Here is a 15,276-nt window from a genome sequence, read left to right on the forward strand (position 1 = left end):
GGGTTGCTGTGCCAAGCCAAGTTGTGTAAAGGCTGCTACTTTTATGTCTGATAATCCTACTTATGCTCTTCTTGAGCAGGCCCCACTTCTCTCCATATACGGAACACTAGAGTGGGTAAAAGAAAAAGAGACTTTCAGCTAGCAGTCAGCCACTTGTAACTGAAAAGAACATTAACATTACATTTGGAATTTATTATCAGGCACACATCATTTTATGTCATGAAGTGATCCAAAAATATTTTAATTTCCAAGTCTTTTTTTTCTTCTTCCAACAGATGGCGCTGTGCTCCATTTGCCCGGATGACCCTTCACCTCCCCTCTTGTGTACGCTGAACATGAATCACAGTTTTTGACAGGTAAATAAACAAAGATCCATTCGGTTGTAAAGACTGGCTGGCATGCTTGTATTTTAAAAGAAAAAAAATCAAGCAGCGTATTGATCAAGGACGTTTGTGATGTTGCAGAGATGGATTTATGACAAAGGAAGAAGAGACTTATGAAGTGCTGATTGGTGTAACCAGGACTCAACCTGGCAATAAAGTCTGGCATTTGGAGAGTACAGAATGTGTGGAGGGTCATGCTGTACTGTGCCACTTTGAGTGGTTGTGGAGCTGTCCTTTTGGCTCTTGCTCTGTGGTCTGTCAGATGGAAGACTGATGAAAGAATGATCAAGGGAGATCAAACAGATTTTTCCTGAAACCTCAAAAATGGCTGATGTACCAAACCTGTAACACTGCTGGACATTTTTCTGCAGGAGTTTAGTGTGGAAGTGCTCTGTGGACATTGCTGTTTTTAGATTGCTTTCATTTAAAACATGATATAGGCAACAGATATTGCAATAGGGTGTACTGTGGCATGGGGATACTGTTGGAGTACTGTGTTTAGCTGGTTGTAAGTCCTTGCATATTTTTATATTTTAAGTTTACAATAAGGTGACCCAACAGTGTCAATAGCTGTTGGATAGATTGCTCTGAATTATTTTAAAGACATGCATGGTACCCAGGAGGATGAAGTGGTATCCAGACTATTTAGTGCAGCCAGGTTCACATTTTGGGTTTTACATGAAGTGTCTCAACAGTCATGAAATGCCATAACATGCTGACATACGAAACTATTAGGATTTTGAACACTGTAATCATTACCAAATACCTTTTAACATATTAGCCCAGTGACTGTAAGGAGAGCTTTACCTTCTAAGTAGTTTTATTTTTTAGTGTTAAATAACTTCTTTTATCCAAACTGCTGACAGTATCACTATTTCAGTTATTTAATCTGTGAATTTTTTCAGGAGCGATGTAACCAGTGTATAAAACTTCATAGTTAGTGCATGACTTTTCTTTGCAAAACTACCATTCTATACCTTTATTTTGCAAAAAATACATCTTTCTCATCCACTGCACTACTGAATGTTTTCTCTTTTTGTACAAAGGAGAGGAGCTGTACGTTTACAAAGAGCTGGGTGGGTTTTTTTTAACATTAATCTAGATTTAATATACATTCCAAAATGCATTTTCCCTATTAATTAAAAGTAAACCATGTATTGTATGGTACATTATCCCTCTAACGGCCCCATGTGGAGATTATGAAGTGGAAAACTAATGGTGCAGACTTTAGCATTTGGGTTTTGTCATTTACATATCTGTAAGGGGATGTCGATGTATGTGCAAATAAGCAGAACTTTGTGTCCCGTGCTTTCTCTGCCGCCACCTTTGTCCTCCCCTTCCCCTCCCCAGTTTACAGAGGAAGTCAAAGAAGAAGTGTTGCCTCTCTCCCCTCAGCTAGAGAAGGTAATGAGATTCTGTGCACCCTCTATTACGAGGAGGATGAGAAATCTGATTATTAAGGAGAGGCATGTGGCAGTAAGAAAAATCTGTTTGTTTTTTTCTTATTGTATCACCCCAAGAAACAAAGGTGACCCCCATGTTCCATTCATTAAATCTTGCCTCCTCTAATTTATCAAGGTAAACTATCACAGTTTCTGCTGAGCTAATCAGAAATGGGGAAACTTGTTAGGTGTGCCTCAAAAGGACACATCGCAAGATTTGGATATCACTTCACATACTGAGTAGGGCCTAATTCATGCTTCCTATTGCACAATATATGTTTTATGGACATTAGCATGAGCGCATTGTGCATTTTTTTCCACACAGGATACCTTAGGACAATGAGAATGAATTATGACCTCCATAACAGAACAAGTGTAATTATTTCAAGGACACAGAGTTGCTGCAGGTGTGTCTTCTGATGCAAATATCACAGAAAATATAATTTTTTTGCGGTATATTGTGAGCCCACACTTATTGTTATTTATGGTAAAATTTCAATACCCAGGGACTGCAAAATTGAATTTAGCCACGAGAGAGGGAGCGAGAGAGGGATTCACAATACAATCGTTATTACTGTTTGTGTTAATATTCGTCAAATATGTCATTCTCATGCGCTTAAAGAATAATTGTGTTAATGTGCTACAAATAATGTGAACTATGTTTGTAGATTAAAAAAATATTGTCTGTGGTCCCTGCATGAGACACGCATGTATCAAAACAATGTGCAAAACATAAGGTTCTGCTTTAAAAAAAAAAAAAAAGCATGCCCCTCGAAGTAAAAAGGAGGAGAATCTCATTTTTTATGGTCAGAGAGTTTTTAAGAGCTATTTAGAGCTCTTTGGTGTGAGGGGGTTTTACCTTTGAGAGATGTGAGAAATGTCCCACCCATCAGCTAAGCTGAGTCATTGCTGTATGCCTAACCAGCAACAACTCCTGCACGTCCCTCCTCACAAATGTCACATGAGCTTATGTCAGGCAGCACTTGTGGCAAAGGCACTATACGGGAAACAAATTAAACTGATTAGTTTACACAAGAAAGTGATCTATTTGCTAAGGAAGAGGGTACGGGTACAGGTGTAAAACCAAACCTATGGTGCAGGTTTTCTAAACTGTGTTTTCACTGACTCTTGTTCCCTCGCTGGTATGAAATTACTATGTGTTTAATTTATTTCAGAAAATTTAAAAATGATAGGTTTGTAAGTGGTCAGAATAATTGGCTTTTCTAACTTTCTAATCTGTAATAAACACAGTCTAATAGGCATATTTTTAATCCTATTGTGAGCCGATTAGACGCGTGAATTCTGCAGGAGCCAGTGAGAAATTGGTATTTATTACTGAACTCGTAATCACACCACCAACCTGTCTCTGCAGCCCCTTGCCTTCTGACTAAGGCCGTGATGTGCACAGCAGGCTCACAAAGCTGCAGCCCCAGTTCAAATGACCCAGCTTAGCAAGCATGGGTGCTGTGACCCTCACATGACAAAGCCCCTGTGTAATTAATATGCACAGTGAAATGCTCCCTGCACAGCCACTAAAGCGATTGGAATCGTGCACAGGAAACATGTAATGGTGGATTCTGCATGGTGCATGGTTTAGTCAAGTGGCATCTGATTGCGAGCAAGTTCTTTTTTCTTTCTCATTTTTTTTTCCTTTTAACGTGCCTTAAGATTGAGATTAAGACTTTCTCCTCAAAGATGCAAATTAATCTTTAAAACTGGACATTTCCCAACATGGGGAGCTCAGTGGGGTGACGCTCCAGCCCACCGAGTTCATTTTAATCCCTATGGGCAATTATACTTTCAAATGATATCCCGAAGTTAAATCATGTTCACACTTAATTAATTTAAACACTACATTTTAGGCATGAAAGTCTCCTTGTCCTCCTCAAGACAAAACTGTTGTTTAATAGGATACAGTAGCCTCAGTGATAAGGATAGTTATGCTTTGTTCTGTTTATTAATTATGTGTTCTTTTTATTTTGTTGTTTATGTTCGTGTATGTGTGTGGGAGGCTAGATAAGGCAGATGATCAGACAGTACGGCACTCGGATGACATTTCTTTGTCTTTTCATATTTGGCTGATGGGATCGCATGTGTGAGCGCTGGCTTTATAGGCTTATTGTAAAAATAGCCAAATCAAAGATGGGCAGGGTCAGCAAACAGAGTTAGCTTTAATGCGGCTGCAACTCTTCCCTCAAATCCAGATGTGCGATTTTGATTAAGGATGTCATTCCCCTTATGAGAAAGGGAAAACAAATTGATTCTGGATGCTGCTTAAATGTTTATTGGCGTGGTCACTACGGTATCTGCAGAAGTACCGTAGCTGTATTTTTTTTCCTAATTCAGAGTTAATTAATGATATGTGTGGACTATTGTTCCTCATTTTATAATGAATACATTACTGTACTGTCACTGACTCCATTGTGACAAATAGGTGGGTGGATGGATATAAAAAACATACATTGGTGGCTGCCAAGGGGTTAGATTTTGAATTAATTGAGGGAAATGAATTCAGCAGTAATAGGCCCTGACAGCAGACTGTGGCAGTTGTGATGGCAATGATTGATTGTTGATGCACACGCAGGCTTATGACAAACAATGCTTGTTTTGCACCTGATGTATTTTAAATCCTACTTGTGTGTTCATTAAAAATAAATACATAAAGTGACAAATAAATAAACAGATTTAATTAATGGCACTATGAAAATGTGTTCTTTCCTAGATTTGGAATCTTTTTTAAGGCATCCTTTGCTGTTGTTGCTGTGAAGATAGTGTATAGTACTAAGCTGAGTGCTTTCAGGGAGGCGGACTGGCCACCTCTATCTCTGACCCATTTGAGAGAGGGAGCCCTATCACAGCTCTCATCACGCTCTTGTAGTCAGAGCCTTCTGACAGCGGCGTAATGCTGATCAGATAGCTGTGTGGAGTCATTGCTTACATGTGTCACAACCACAGTCCATGATCATGTCAGAGTCATGCTGGGCGCCAGAGCCAGGCTCAGGGCTCAGTGGACCTGGCTGGTTTTGCAGCTGACATTTCCCCAGCATGACCAAGCTAGTCGAGCTCCAGTCACAGCCCCAGCTAATGTGCCTTTCATGGGCCCCGCAGCTCAGCGCTGGCAGCTGGAACGTGGGGGCACAGGTGCTGCCAGTCCCTGTTAGCTTTACAGTACCTCCCGGTGAGTCATAAACAATCCCAGCACGTGTCGACTCTGATACCTCTGCTTATTAGAAGTGTAATGAATACAGCACAAGTCTTTTGTGTGCGCAACTGTGATGGTGTTAGTCGAAGTAAAGTCCTGCCTTCTCTGCCTTTGATCGTTTTTAACCAGCAGCAGCAACAGTTCTGTGGAATCACGATAAATTTGACATTGTCAGTCGAATTTTGAAGAAGTAGTTGATGGTGCTGCTGCTACTTGAATTAATGTGAATTGCTACTTTTGGATGTCACATGATGAAAAATAGCAGGCCCGTTGCTTTAAAAGGCACATACTGATGGTTGTTGTTAATACAGCTAAACAGAGGCCTGTGAAACATTCTTGTGAAACCAGATTGATTTATTGGTTCTTTGTGCTGGACACGATTATCTTCTTACTCTGGGGATCAGCCAGCTTCCCAAACAGATCTGGGTCCTGCCATGCAGTCATGACAGCTAAATTGCTTCACTCAAGAGGTTGTCCCCCTGTCCCTTTTACCATAGCCACTTGCAACTAGAGAGATATGTTATAATTGTGCCCAGAGGAACTTGTAAGCCTATATTGTGAATCTGTTTCTCTTCCAGAGCACAGTCCTTTGTGGCATCTAAAACTGGGAGGAGGAGGAGGGCAGGAGATGTATTCCCTCTTTGTACGAAGCAATATTGGATCACAGTTTCATAAAGTAGAACACCGTTTAGAATCACTTATTTTCTCTAGAGCTTTGTTTTTCCTCTCATGGCAAATCTACTGTACTTGCTCGGCGGATTGTATTAGCGCTAACAGTCGACATAGTTCGTGAACATGATAAAAAGCCCAGGTCTTGTTTAATTATTCATAAAAACTTGTTGCAATTTAAAGCTGTATTTCAGGGGTTTACCCCCTTTTCTGTGAGAAACTACCAGCTTTTGAAGTGATGTCTTTTTCACATCCCTGAGCATTTTTAAGTGCAGGTGAACATGTTGCTAGGAAGACAGAAGTAAGAAAGATCTATAAATGGCTTCTACTCCTTTGGTGTCTGCAGTGGAGGTGGTGCAGGGGAGGGAAGGGGTTACTCACTGACCATTAGTGTGCTCAAGTGCAGTACATTCTATGGCCTGTCAACTCCTCGACTAATGTGTGAGGAAATATCTCTATTTTCTCCCTCAGTGAAAATTACCTGGTCTGACATGACTAAGAGTACGCAATGTTTAGACATTTTCTTTCCTTTTTTTGTGGTCTTTTTTTTTTTTTTTTTAGAAAAGGTGTCATGTTAAAAATGGTGACATTTTGTTTTAAATAAATAGCAATTAATATCCTAGAGAAATGAGAATTAAATGCAAAATTAGTAAAAATATTGAAGTTTTTTCAAACATCTTTCCTTTCCTTTCAATGCTGCAGTTGCAGTTGCTGTATACTGTAGTAATCAGAGCAACCAATAAAAACATAAATACAAGCTATGACATAGTAAAGACACGCTACATTTAAAAGAGCTGTTTAGTTCTCTCCAACAAACTCCTGCCATAGGTAAAGCCACTTTATTTGACTCTTTACAGGCTAACAAGTTGGAAAAACAGCCACTTATCCTCTTCTTTATGATGGTACTTTCTTACTGCTGTGTTTTTCTCCCAGTTAGATCAAAGAACAGGGAGGTTCTTGGAAAAAAAAACATACTACATCCTCATCACATGATCATCGCGAACAACAATTTTCTCTAAGTAATGCTGAGTGGTACGTAACTAACAAATGAGCCTCTCCATGCTTGTATGTTGAGTTAAGAGGTGCCGAGTGGCGAACAGAGTTACGCGTTCAGGGGTTTTAACCCCTGCTGTTCCTGTCTGTCCAACATCCCCACCGCCACCTACCTCACCCTCTCGCCCCCGCCCGAGCCCCCTCTGTTTTCTCAGCGCTCCGTTTCTTCATAGAGCCAATACAAACAGCATTATTTATGCTCGGCAAAACACTCCTTAATTACTCATGAACTGGCACACGCTCCAGAGTCCGCCGCTCCCTACCTCCCACCAACAGCCATTAAACACTCCCTAAAAGCTTGCTATTTGATATTAGCACACTTGAGCCTTTGAGAAGAAATAAAAAAATAAAAAAATAAATCTGCGAGTGATTTGCATATGCACAGCAGCTGATATTTATACTTGGCGGCATGTCCCTGAAGGGCTTGTCTTATTACCTCCATCCTCGGGTCCTAGCACTGAGACCAGGAAGGCAGGCAGGTGATTAATTCTGTACTCATGAGAAGCCAACAAGAGAATGTTTTTTTGTTTTTTTTTCTCTCCTTTTTCTTCTTTCTCATGCTCCTTTTTTTGGAAAACATTTGTTCTCTTTATTTTATGGTTTCCTTTGCCTTTTTATTTTCATATCTAATTTTATTGTTCCCTTTTCAAAAGGTTTACATGTGATTAAGCGGTAATGTGGTACACGGTACATGGTGCACTGCATGTAGATGTTTTATCCACTAATAAACAGCTGTTTAACTTTTTTAGATGGTTTATGCCGGACAATTAACCTGCTCTGCAAATCTCTGTAAAGATGATTATGTTTTTACACGTTTCAGAGCATGACAGTTGTGGAGACACTCTTGAGCAGTTGTGTAGAGCACATGATGTCTTTGTACTTTGTCACAACACTAAGAAGAAAGTTGTCATTAGGCTTCTTGTTGCATTACAGTAACATATTTCATCCTAATGAGCTCTCAACTATCCCTTAGCGAATTTATATTTAAATTAAATTTCTGTGCCGACTGTATGAAGTCTTTTTTTTTTCTTTTTTTTTTTACAATGATCCAGCTTTAAAGTTTATTAATTGATCATACAGATACTCTCAGATATATTGATAATGATGTCAAAGGCACACTCTTTACAGCCCCTGCTCACAAGCTCACCCAGCAAATAATCCAATAGTATTTTTTACACTTGCAGTTTAATTACCTGCACATCTTGCTTCTAAAAAGCTGGCCAACCATTGAGCCAGATTATTATTATTTAAACCAGCAAAAAAAAAAAAAAAAAAAGTTCAACTTTGTCTCTAATTACAACATCAGATTGAAACGATAAAGCTATCAACTGCTTGCTCAGTGTGTTTAAAATCCTGCTGTCTAATTACTGCTTTAGTCCCATATCCCTATGACATGGCAGTGATAGATCATTATTTTTCCCTGCAATTTGTTATATTCTTTGCAATATAATTGGATCAGATTAATTATGATGATTAATGGATTCTTAGATTTCTGTGTGTGACCATTAATAGTAGAGGTTTAAAACGGGCAACACGTGCAAATTTAAACCACCAAAGCACAGTGGAGCTGCTTCTTGAACCTCTTTCTTCATCATATGTGGTTGTTGTTTATTCTGAATGTGTTAAAATTGTATTCTGCTAATTTTGGGGGCTACAAAAAAGATTTTCCCTCATGTCTTGCAAGCATTGTATTAGTCCGTCAGTGTCACTCGGTTTACTGCTGCATAATTTTAAAAAGGGACAGTAGTACTTTTGAGTTAAATTTCAATTTCAAGTTTATAACATGATAGTTTATTAATGAGAACTGAAACTGTTATCCAGTGCCCTAAATCTATATCATGGCTGCAATTTAGCTCTTCCAAAAAATACTGTCCAGTTATGGTGGATGGACAGTAGTCAATTCCCTGTGCATGGGAATGGCTCATTAACGGGGCGAGGCGAGCAGCGTGCGTTTGTATATGGCTGCCGTTGGTCGACGTGCAGAATGGATTTATGGTGTCACTCAGCCCTGGAGAACGACTAATGAGGGTGCGCAGGCTAGCAGCGTCCGAGTGGGGTAATTCCACCCACCATCCATCCAGCAGAGGGGGGTTGGAGCGAGGGGGATGGGGGAGTTGTGGAAGGAGGACACATCCCTCATTACGTGAGTGTCTCAGGAGCTTTCTTTAATATTTTAATAAATAACATCAGCCCAACAAGAAATTAATGAATAGTATCATTAATAATGAGCCCCAGCCTTGTAGTGATAGGACAGATATTAAATTGAACCTATGTGGGGAGATCTCCTGAGACTCAGGATTTTTCCAGCAGCAAACAAGGCCAGTGAATGAGGCAGCCGTCCCTCCGTGCCAACAGCTTTTACAACAGGTTGAAAGTAATAAAGGAGGATTTTCCCAGCGATAGAGTTAAGCCCTAGGAAATCTGCTCATGTAGATCGCTATGAAAGGCACAGCCAAATGTGATCCTTAATTAAACTTTAATCAAGATAATTCTGTTTGCAGGAGAAGTAGTTTAAAAAAGGTGTCCCCAGCCCCCTGTTTCCATCCAGTCAACCCTTCCTGCTTTGTGTTGTAGAGGTCATAACCCCACTTATGTGCTTTTTAAACTTGTGTGTGTTTGTTTGTTTGTTCAGTTTGTTTTCATTTGCAAAGCCTGGTATTGTGTCTTTGTATGGTTTTGCTTTAGCTTTACATTTGTCAGGATTTGATATTGTCTTTCTTTGTTTGGTCTTAGAACGTTTTGCCACCCCCACCCGACATTAGGAGGGAAACTAAATGCTCTTCTCTGCTAGAATTAAAAATTAGCCGGGTTATTATAATACACTGTGCCTATGCAGCATACATTTCAAAACTGTGTAAGACTGACATCTGAAGAAAATAAACTTCTTTCAATTTTTAGGCCTGACAGATTTAAAACTCTTTAATGAACAAGCTGAAGAAGCCGGCTACACCAGACTTTTACATTGCAGCGATCATATGTGAGTAATGGCGTTTGTTTTGCATCTTCCAAATGCTATTATTACTAATAGAAAAGTATTAATTTTTGTACAGAAATCTTTTCATTGTAATTTATGCCACTTTTTAGCTACTAAATCTCAGTTATGCCTATCTTATTAACATTCTACACAAATGGTTTGGTAGCTATGCAACAACTTATCTTAAAGGTAAAATACATTAATTTACACAGAGCAGATTTAGGTCATGCCATATTCATTTACATAATAGTATGCATTATCAAAGCAGATAGACTACAGTATGAGGCAAAGTGCTTACACTTAATCATTGGCGTGTTACCTTATTACATGAAAAGTTAATGTATGTTTGTTGGATTCTCTAATGTGTACAGTATGTATTTTTTTCCACTTGCCTGCTAAAAGAGGATAATACACACTGAGACTACAGTAGTGGCTTGTGTTAGCTAGTTCTGGGGGATGTTTTTTTTAGATTTTTTAAAGCTGTATATCATAAGATCATATTCACATAGTTTAATTTGGTATTTTTTTTAAAACATTTTCACCATTGCACTGGTTTAAATATGATTATGTTAGAGCACTTTGTATTAAACCAGAAAAGTTGTGACAGCTTTTTAAAAATCAATATAAATGGAAAACAATGATACTCAAATAATTTACATCTATATTCATTTAAAAGCACTAAAAAGCATTTTTTTTTAATCTTCAAACTGAGAAATGTCATTGCTCTTGAAAACTGTTTTTTGTTTGTTTTTTTTTAATTGGGACAATGGCGTATTGTTCCATCTACTGTGTTGCATGAGCTCACTGAAAAAAATTATTGCTAAATGCTTTTCCCTTTTTTAAAACAAAATATAATGTAAGGTGCCCATTAGCTTCAGGCCTCCGGTTCCTGTGTTTATTTTTATAACAGAATATGGTTTAGTATTTTCTTGCAGAAATAAGCAAGGCCTTCCAGAAGCCTACGGTGCTTCAAACCTTGTAAATACTGTTCAGTGTTTAGGGGCAAATTGCCATAACATTTATACTAATGGACTTTCATACCATTATAGTTACTGGCCTTTGAAGTATGAGTTCATAACAGACTGAATACAGTAATCATGATTTCTTGAAACCGTTTCAAATATGAATTTATCAGACCAAAACACAGTTTTATCTCCATTTTAAAGAGTTTGGGCATTTCTCACCCTGCTTCAACAAAGAAACATACTTTCTGGTGTTCCATTGTCACAAGGGGTCACTGCAGCAGGTCACAGCAGGAGTTTTACAAATCTCATAAACCCATATTTTATTTACAATAGAACACAGATTTTTTTTTTTTTATATTTGAACTGAGAAAATGTACCAGTTTAAAAAGAAGTAATTTGATGACAACATAAAGTTGGGATGGGGCAACAGAAGAAGAAACAGTTGGAGGAACATTTTCAGGGCACTAGGTTAATTGGCAATAGTTCAGTAACATGATTTGGCAGAAATAAATAACTTAAAGAGGCAGAGTTTGACATAAGGAAAGATGAGAAGAGGTTCGCCAATCCGCAAAAAAAGTGCATCTACAAATTGTGAAACAATCTGAGAGTTCCTCGGTGTATGTGAAGACTTCGATTATCTATCTAATTAAAAGATTCTGAGGAGCTGGAGAAATCTCTATGCGCAAAGGACAGGCCAAAAATCTATACCGGATGCCCATGATTTTTGGGCCTTCAGGCAGCGCTGCATTGAAAACAGTCACAATTCCGTAATGGAAATCACTGCGTGGGCTCAGGAACACTTCCAGGAATCACCATCTGTGAACACAGTTCATCATTCAATCCACAAATGCAGGTTAAGAAGAAGCCACATGTAAACATGAACCGGAGACCAAAAGTTAATTTAACTTGGATACATTGGAAAAATTCACTGTGGTAAGACAACTTGAAACTTGAAATTCTGTTTGGAAAAACATCGACATCGCATTTTTCTGGACTAAAGAGTAGACAGGAGCATCAAGCTTATCAGCACCCGATTCAAAAACCTACATCTCTGATGTTATTGGATGGCCATTAGTGCGCATGGAATTGGCAGTTTGCACATCTGGAAAAGCACCATCAGTGTTGAAGGGTATATACAGGTTTTAAAGCAACATAGGCTCCCATCCAGATGGCTTCTTTTTTAGGGGAATGCCTTCCATGTTTAAGCAAGACAATGCAATTGTTAAAACAGGATGTCTTTGCAGTTGTTGACTGTTGATCAGCTAGGATCCTATAACAAGAATCAATCATTTTTGTAGTGTTTCAATTAGTTCATTTTTTTTTTGTTTGTTTGTTTGTTTTTGCTGTTTCTTAAGAATGCTTAAATAAGTTTTTGGATGATGCACATTAGACGATTGCAGAAAGCACCCTTCAGAAAACTGAAACTTCAACACTTTCTCATGAATATTTGACTATTTGATCTTTGAACAGGTGGTCACTGTTTCCAGTTAATTAATTCAATGGCATTTTTACTACCTCTGACTTGTTTATTGCAATTTCATATCAAATATACATTATCAATTTAATTCCTTTTTTTTTCTTACTAAAGAACGACTTTGTCTAAGAAGCTTTAATTACTCATACGGAATTTCTCCCATGTGTAGTTTTGCTATGAATTGATCTATTTGAAGGTGAAGTCATTGCTAGCTTGTAATACCACTTTCAAAGTATTTTGCCAGCCCTGTAGATTTAGCAGCAAACTGTGTCTACTAACATAAGTAATAGCAAGTATTCATAAGCCTGTGCAACAGTTTCTACTACAGCCTCATGTCTGTTCTTTATGTTGCTTAGAGCCTGAAGACCTTCAGTGTTTAGTCCTTTTTTCTTGCTTATAAAGACTTTATTTTCAGCTTCTTTGTTTTTAACGATGTTACATATGACAAGTAAAGAAATCCATGAATTTCTTACAGTCTTATGTTTTACAAATGATTCTTAAATTATTGATGATCTTTAACAGACTGATGAACACCATCCATTATTACTTTTAAAAGCCTTAATCAGATGCTTTAGTCTGATAAACTAGGTTTTTCTTAGCATTACACAACTTTTCCTGCCCGTGTCTCAGTTTTTTTGAAGTTTGCTGCAGGCATCAGTTGTGCTTGGTGTAAATTAAAAATTTAGATATTTGAATTTCAACGCAACGGTTTCCTTCCTTTCTTGGAAACAAAAATCTTTATTACATATTGACTTTATGGCAGAGTAATAGAGCTTTAATTAAATATTCTTGTAGTTTTGAATTTTTCTTTTAATATCCTTGAGCTAATATAACCAAACAGACACCTTTGAAAGTGCTGAATTTTGTCTTGGAAATTTGGCTTGCCATTTCCGTTCTGTTTGGACCATATGTCCCTACCACCTACAATATTTATTCATTCCCCACTGTATAAGAAAAATACCAGTTTTTCCTTCATAATAAAAAGTGGATTACTGTGAATCACAGGAAAGCATCACCAGCTGTCACAGAGAAATGAGACCATGCTGGCCAGTGTCTATGATGATTAAAAAACACATTTAGGAATTAATGATTAATTAGCTCGTATTTGTTTCTATGAAAAGCAGCAATGGAACTGATCAGTATAAGGTTATTAATGATAATATAAAAAGTTCAGAATGTTTATTATTAGTAAAATTTGTTCAACAGGTGGAACTAAAAGTTTGGAAAACAAAAAATTGCACTGTATTTCTATACCAAAGTGTGGTTCAAAGATATTGATGAGAAGCTGTCCTGGTGTGTAGTGTGTAAAAAGGGACAGTGCTACTTCAGAGTTAAAGAAAAAACAAAAACAAAAACGCTGCAGTCTTCACCACCTGAAGAATTAGCAGTGGGGTTTGACTGATTACAGTGCAGCCACTGCTTGTTTGGTTGCCTCCTCTAAAAGCAATACTCAGCAGAACATTGCTTTTTCTCCTTCACATTGTGCTTTCTGCATGAGTAATTGCATCCTTGATTTCTGAGGTGCAGTTGTACAGCTTCCACAATAGAAAAATCATAAGATCGTTAGAGGCTCCTACCCCTTGAAAGGAGTTGCTTTCATTGAGGTGATTTTTAAAATAGCTTAATATGAATAAAATATCTGTTTGTACAATAAAGAGGTTCACATCTCCATTTTTGTTAATAATACTATATTGAGTTTGCTGTATCAAGACTACAGCTATATTGAGCTGCACTTGTTCAGCATGCTGTAGGAGTCTGACCAGACAAAGACAAATCACAAGCTCTCCAGTATCCATAGTGCTGTACATCCTTTAATCATAACGACTAAACAATGAACAACACTGGGCTCATGGCATTGGATTAACAAAAGCAGCGAGGCTCCCTTTTTCCTCCTTCATGCTGCTGGTGGAATGACTAATGCACGCGGGGTCACGGTGTAAAACTGTTGCCCCAAGGTCAGCGTCCTGACACTTAATTGTTTGTCCTGTCATGTGTCACTTCCTTGAAATTTCATATCTGACCCTTGTTAGCCCCGAGTTTCTGTTTTAATCCCCAGTGTGACAGAAAGATCAGAACTGTGCTGTGATCAAGATGTGTCAGATTACTTGTGTTGGGTCCTGTCATTTTGATGCAATGCAGACCCCAGATACTTGTCTGTCATGTGCAGACTGAGGCATTGTCTCGTTCTTTAAAGTTGTTTTCTTGATGTTTGTCTTAGGGCATCAACAACTTACTTGAAAAACAGGCTTAGATAGTTTAATGTACAGAAGTGCTTTTTTGTAGCTGAACACGGCTCACTGGGAATATTGTGTCTCCTTTCTTTTATGATTGTTAAGACAATACTTTTGCAAATTATTTTCCCAAAACAATCTCATCTATTACAATTACATTGTATGTACATTGTAATAAATTTTAGAAATTGTATTATTTAGGTCTGAAATTAAGTTCAGCATCTTTAATTTTATTTGTTCATGGGGAACATTATGCCCATTTCGATGAAGGTTTTATGCACCTTACCTCTTAGAGTTTTGAAGCGTATTGGGAACAGCTAAAAACAATAGAAATTGGATTATAAATGGAAAGGTACATCAATCACAGCACACAGGTAATATTGCTTTTTCACCCGACAAGCTACTGCAGGAAAACGGCATGAATCTTCAGTTAGTTAAATTCTGGATTTTATGGGAGGCCATTTTTAAAAATTATATATTACAGTTACACATTTATTCTGCGCTTGTTTGATCAGTTTTTATGTGTGCACTGTAAACGTGCATCACAGTTTAAAGAATCAGTGATTTGGTTCTGAGGGTTTTCATAGTCCGTAGCTTTGCATTGTATTTGGTGAGCGATTGTTAGAGATAAGTTGAGTGTAGGCCAAAATGAGTGTTTAATTCGTACCGGATTGGACTAACCACTGGTATAGGTTAGCTGGAGGTAAAGTGCTTTTTTCCAAACCCTTGTGGGACAATTAAAGGATTATTCTATTCTATTCTATTCTATTCTATTCTATTTTTAACCCATTGAAAAGATTGTTTAAATTATCCTTTTTTTTCTTTTTTTTTAAATAAACCTTTGACATTTGACCTTTACATCAATTTTCATTTTCACCTGTCA

Source organism: Pelmatolapia mariae, linkage group LG16_19, assembly GCF_036321145.2.
Source record: "Pelmatolapia mariae isolate MD_Pm_ZW linkage group LG16_19, Pm_UMD_F_2, whole genome shotgun sequence".
NCBI lineage: Eukaryota > Metazoa > Chordata > Actinopteri > Cichliformes > Cichlidae > Pelmatolapia > Pelmatolapia mariae.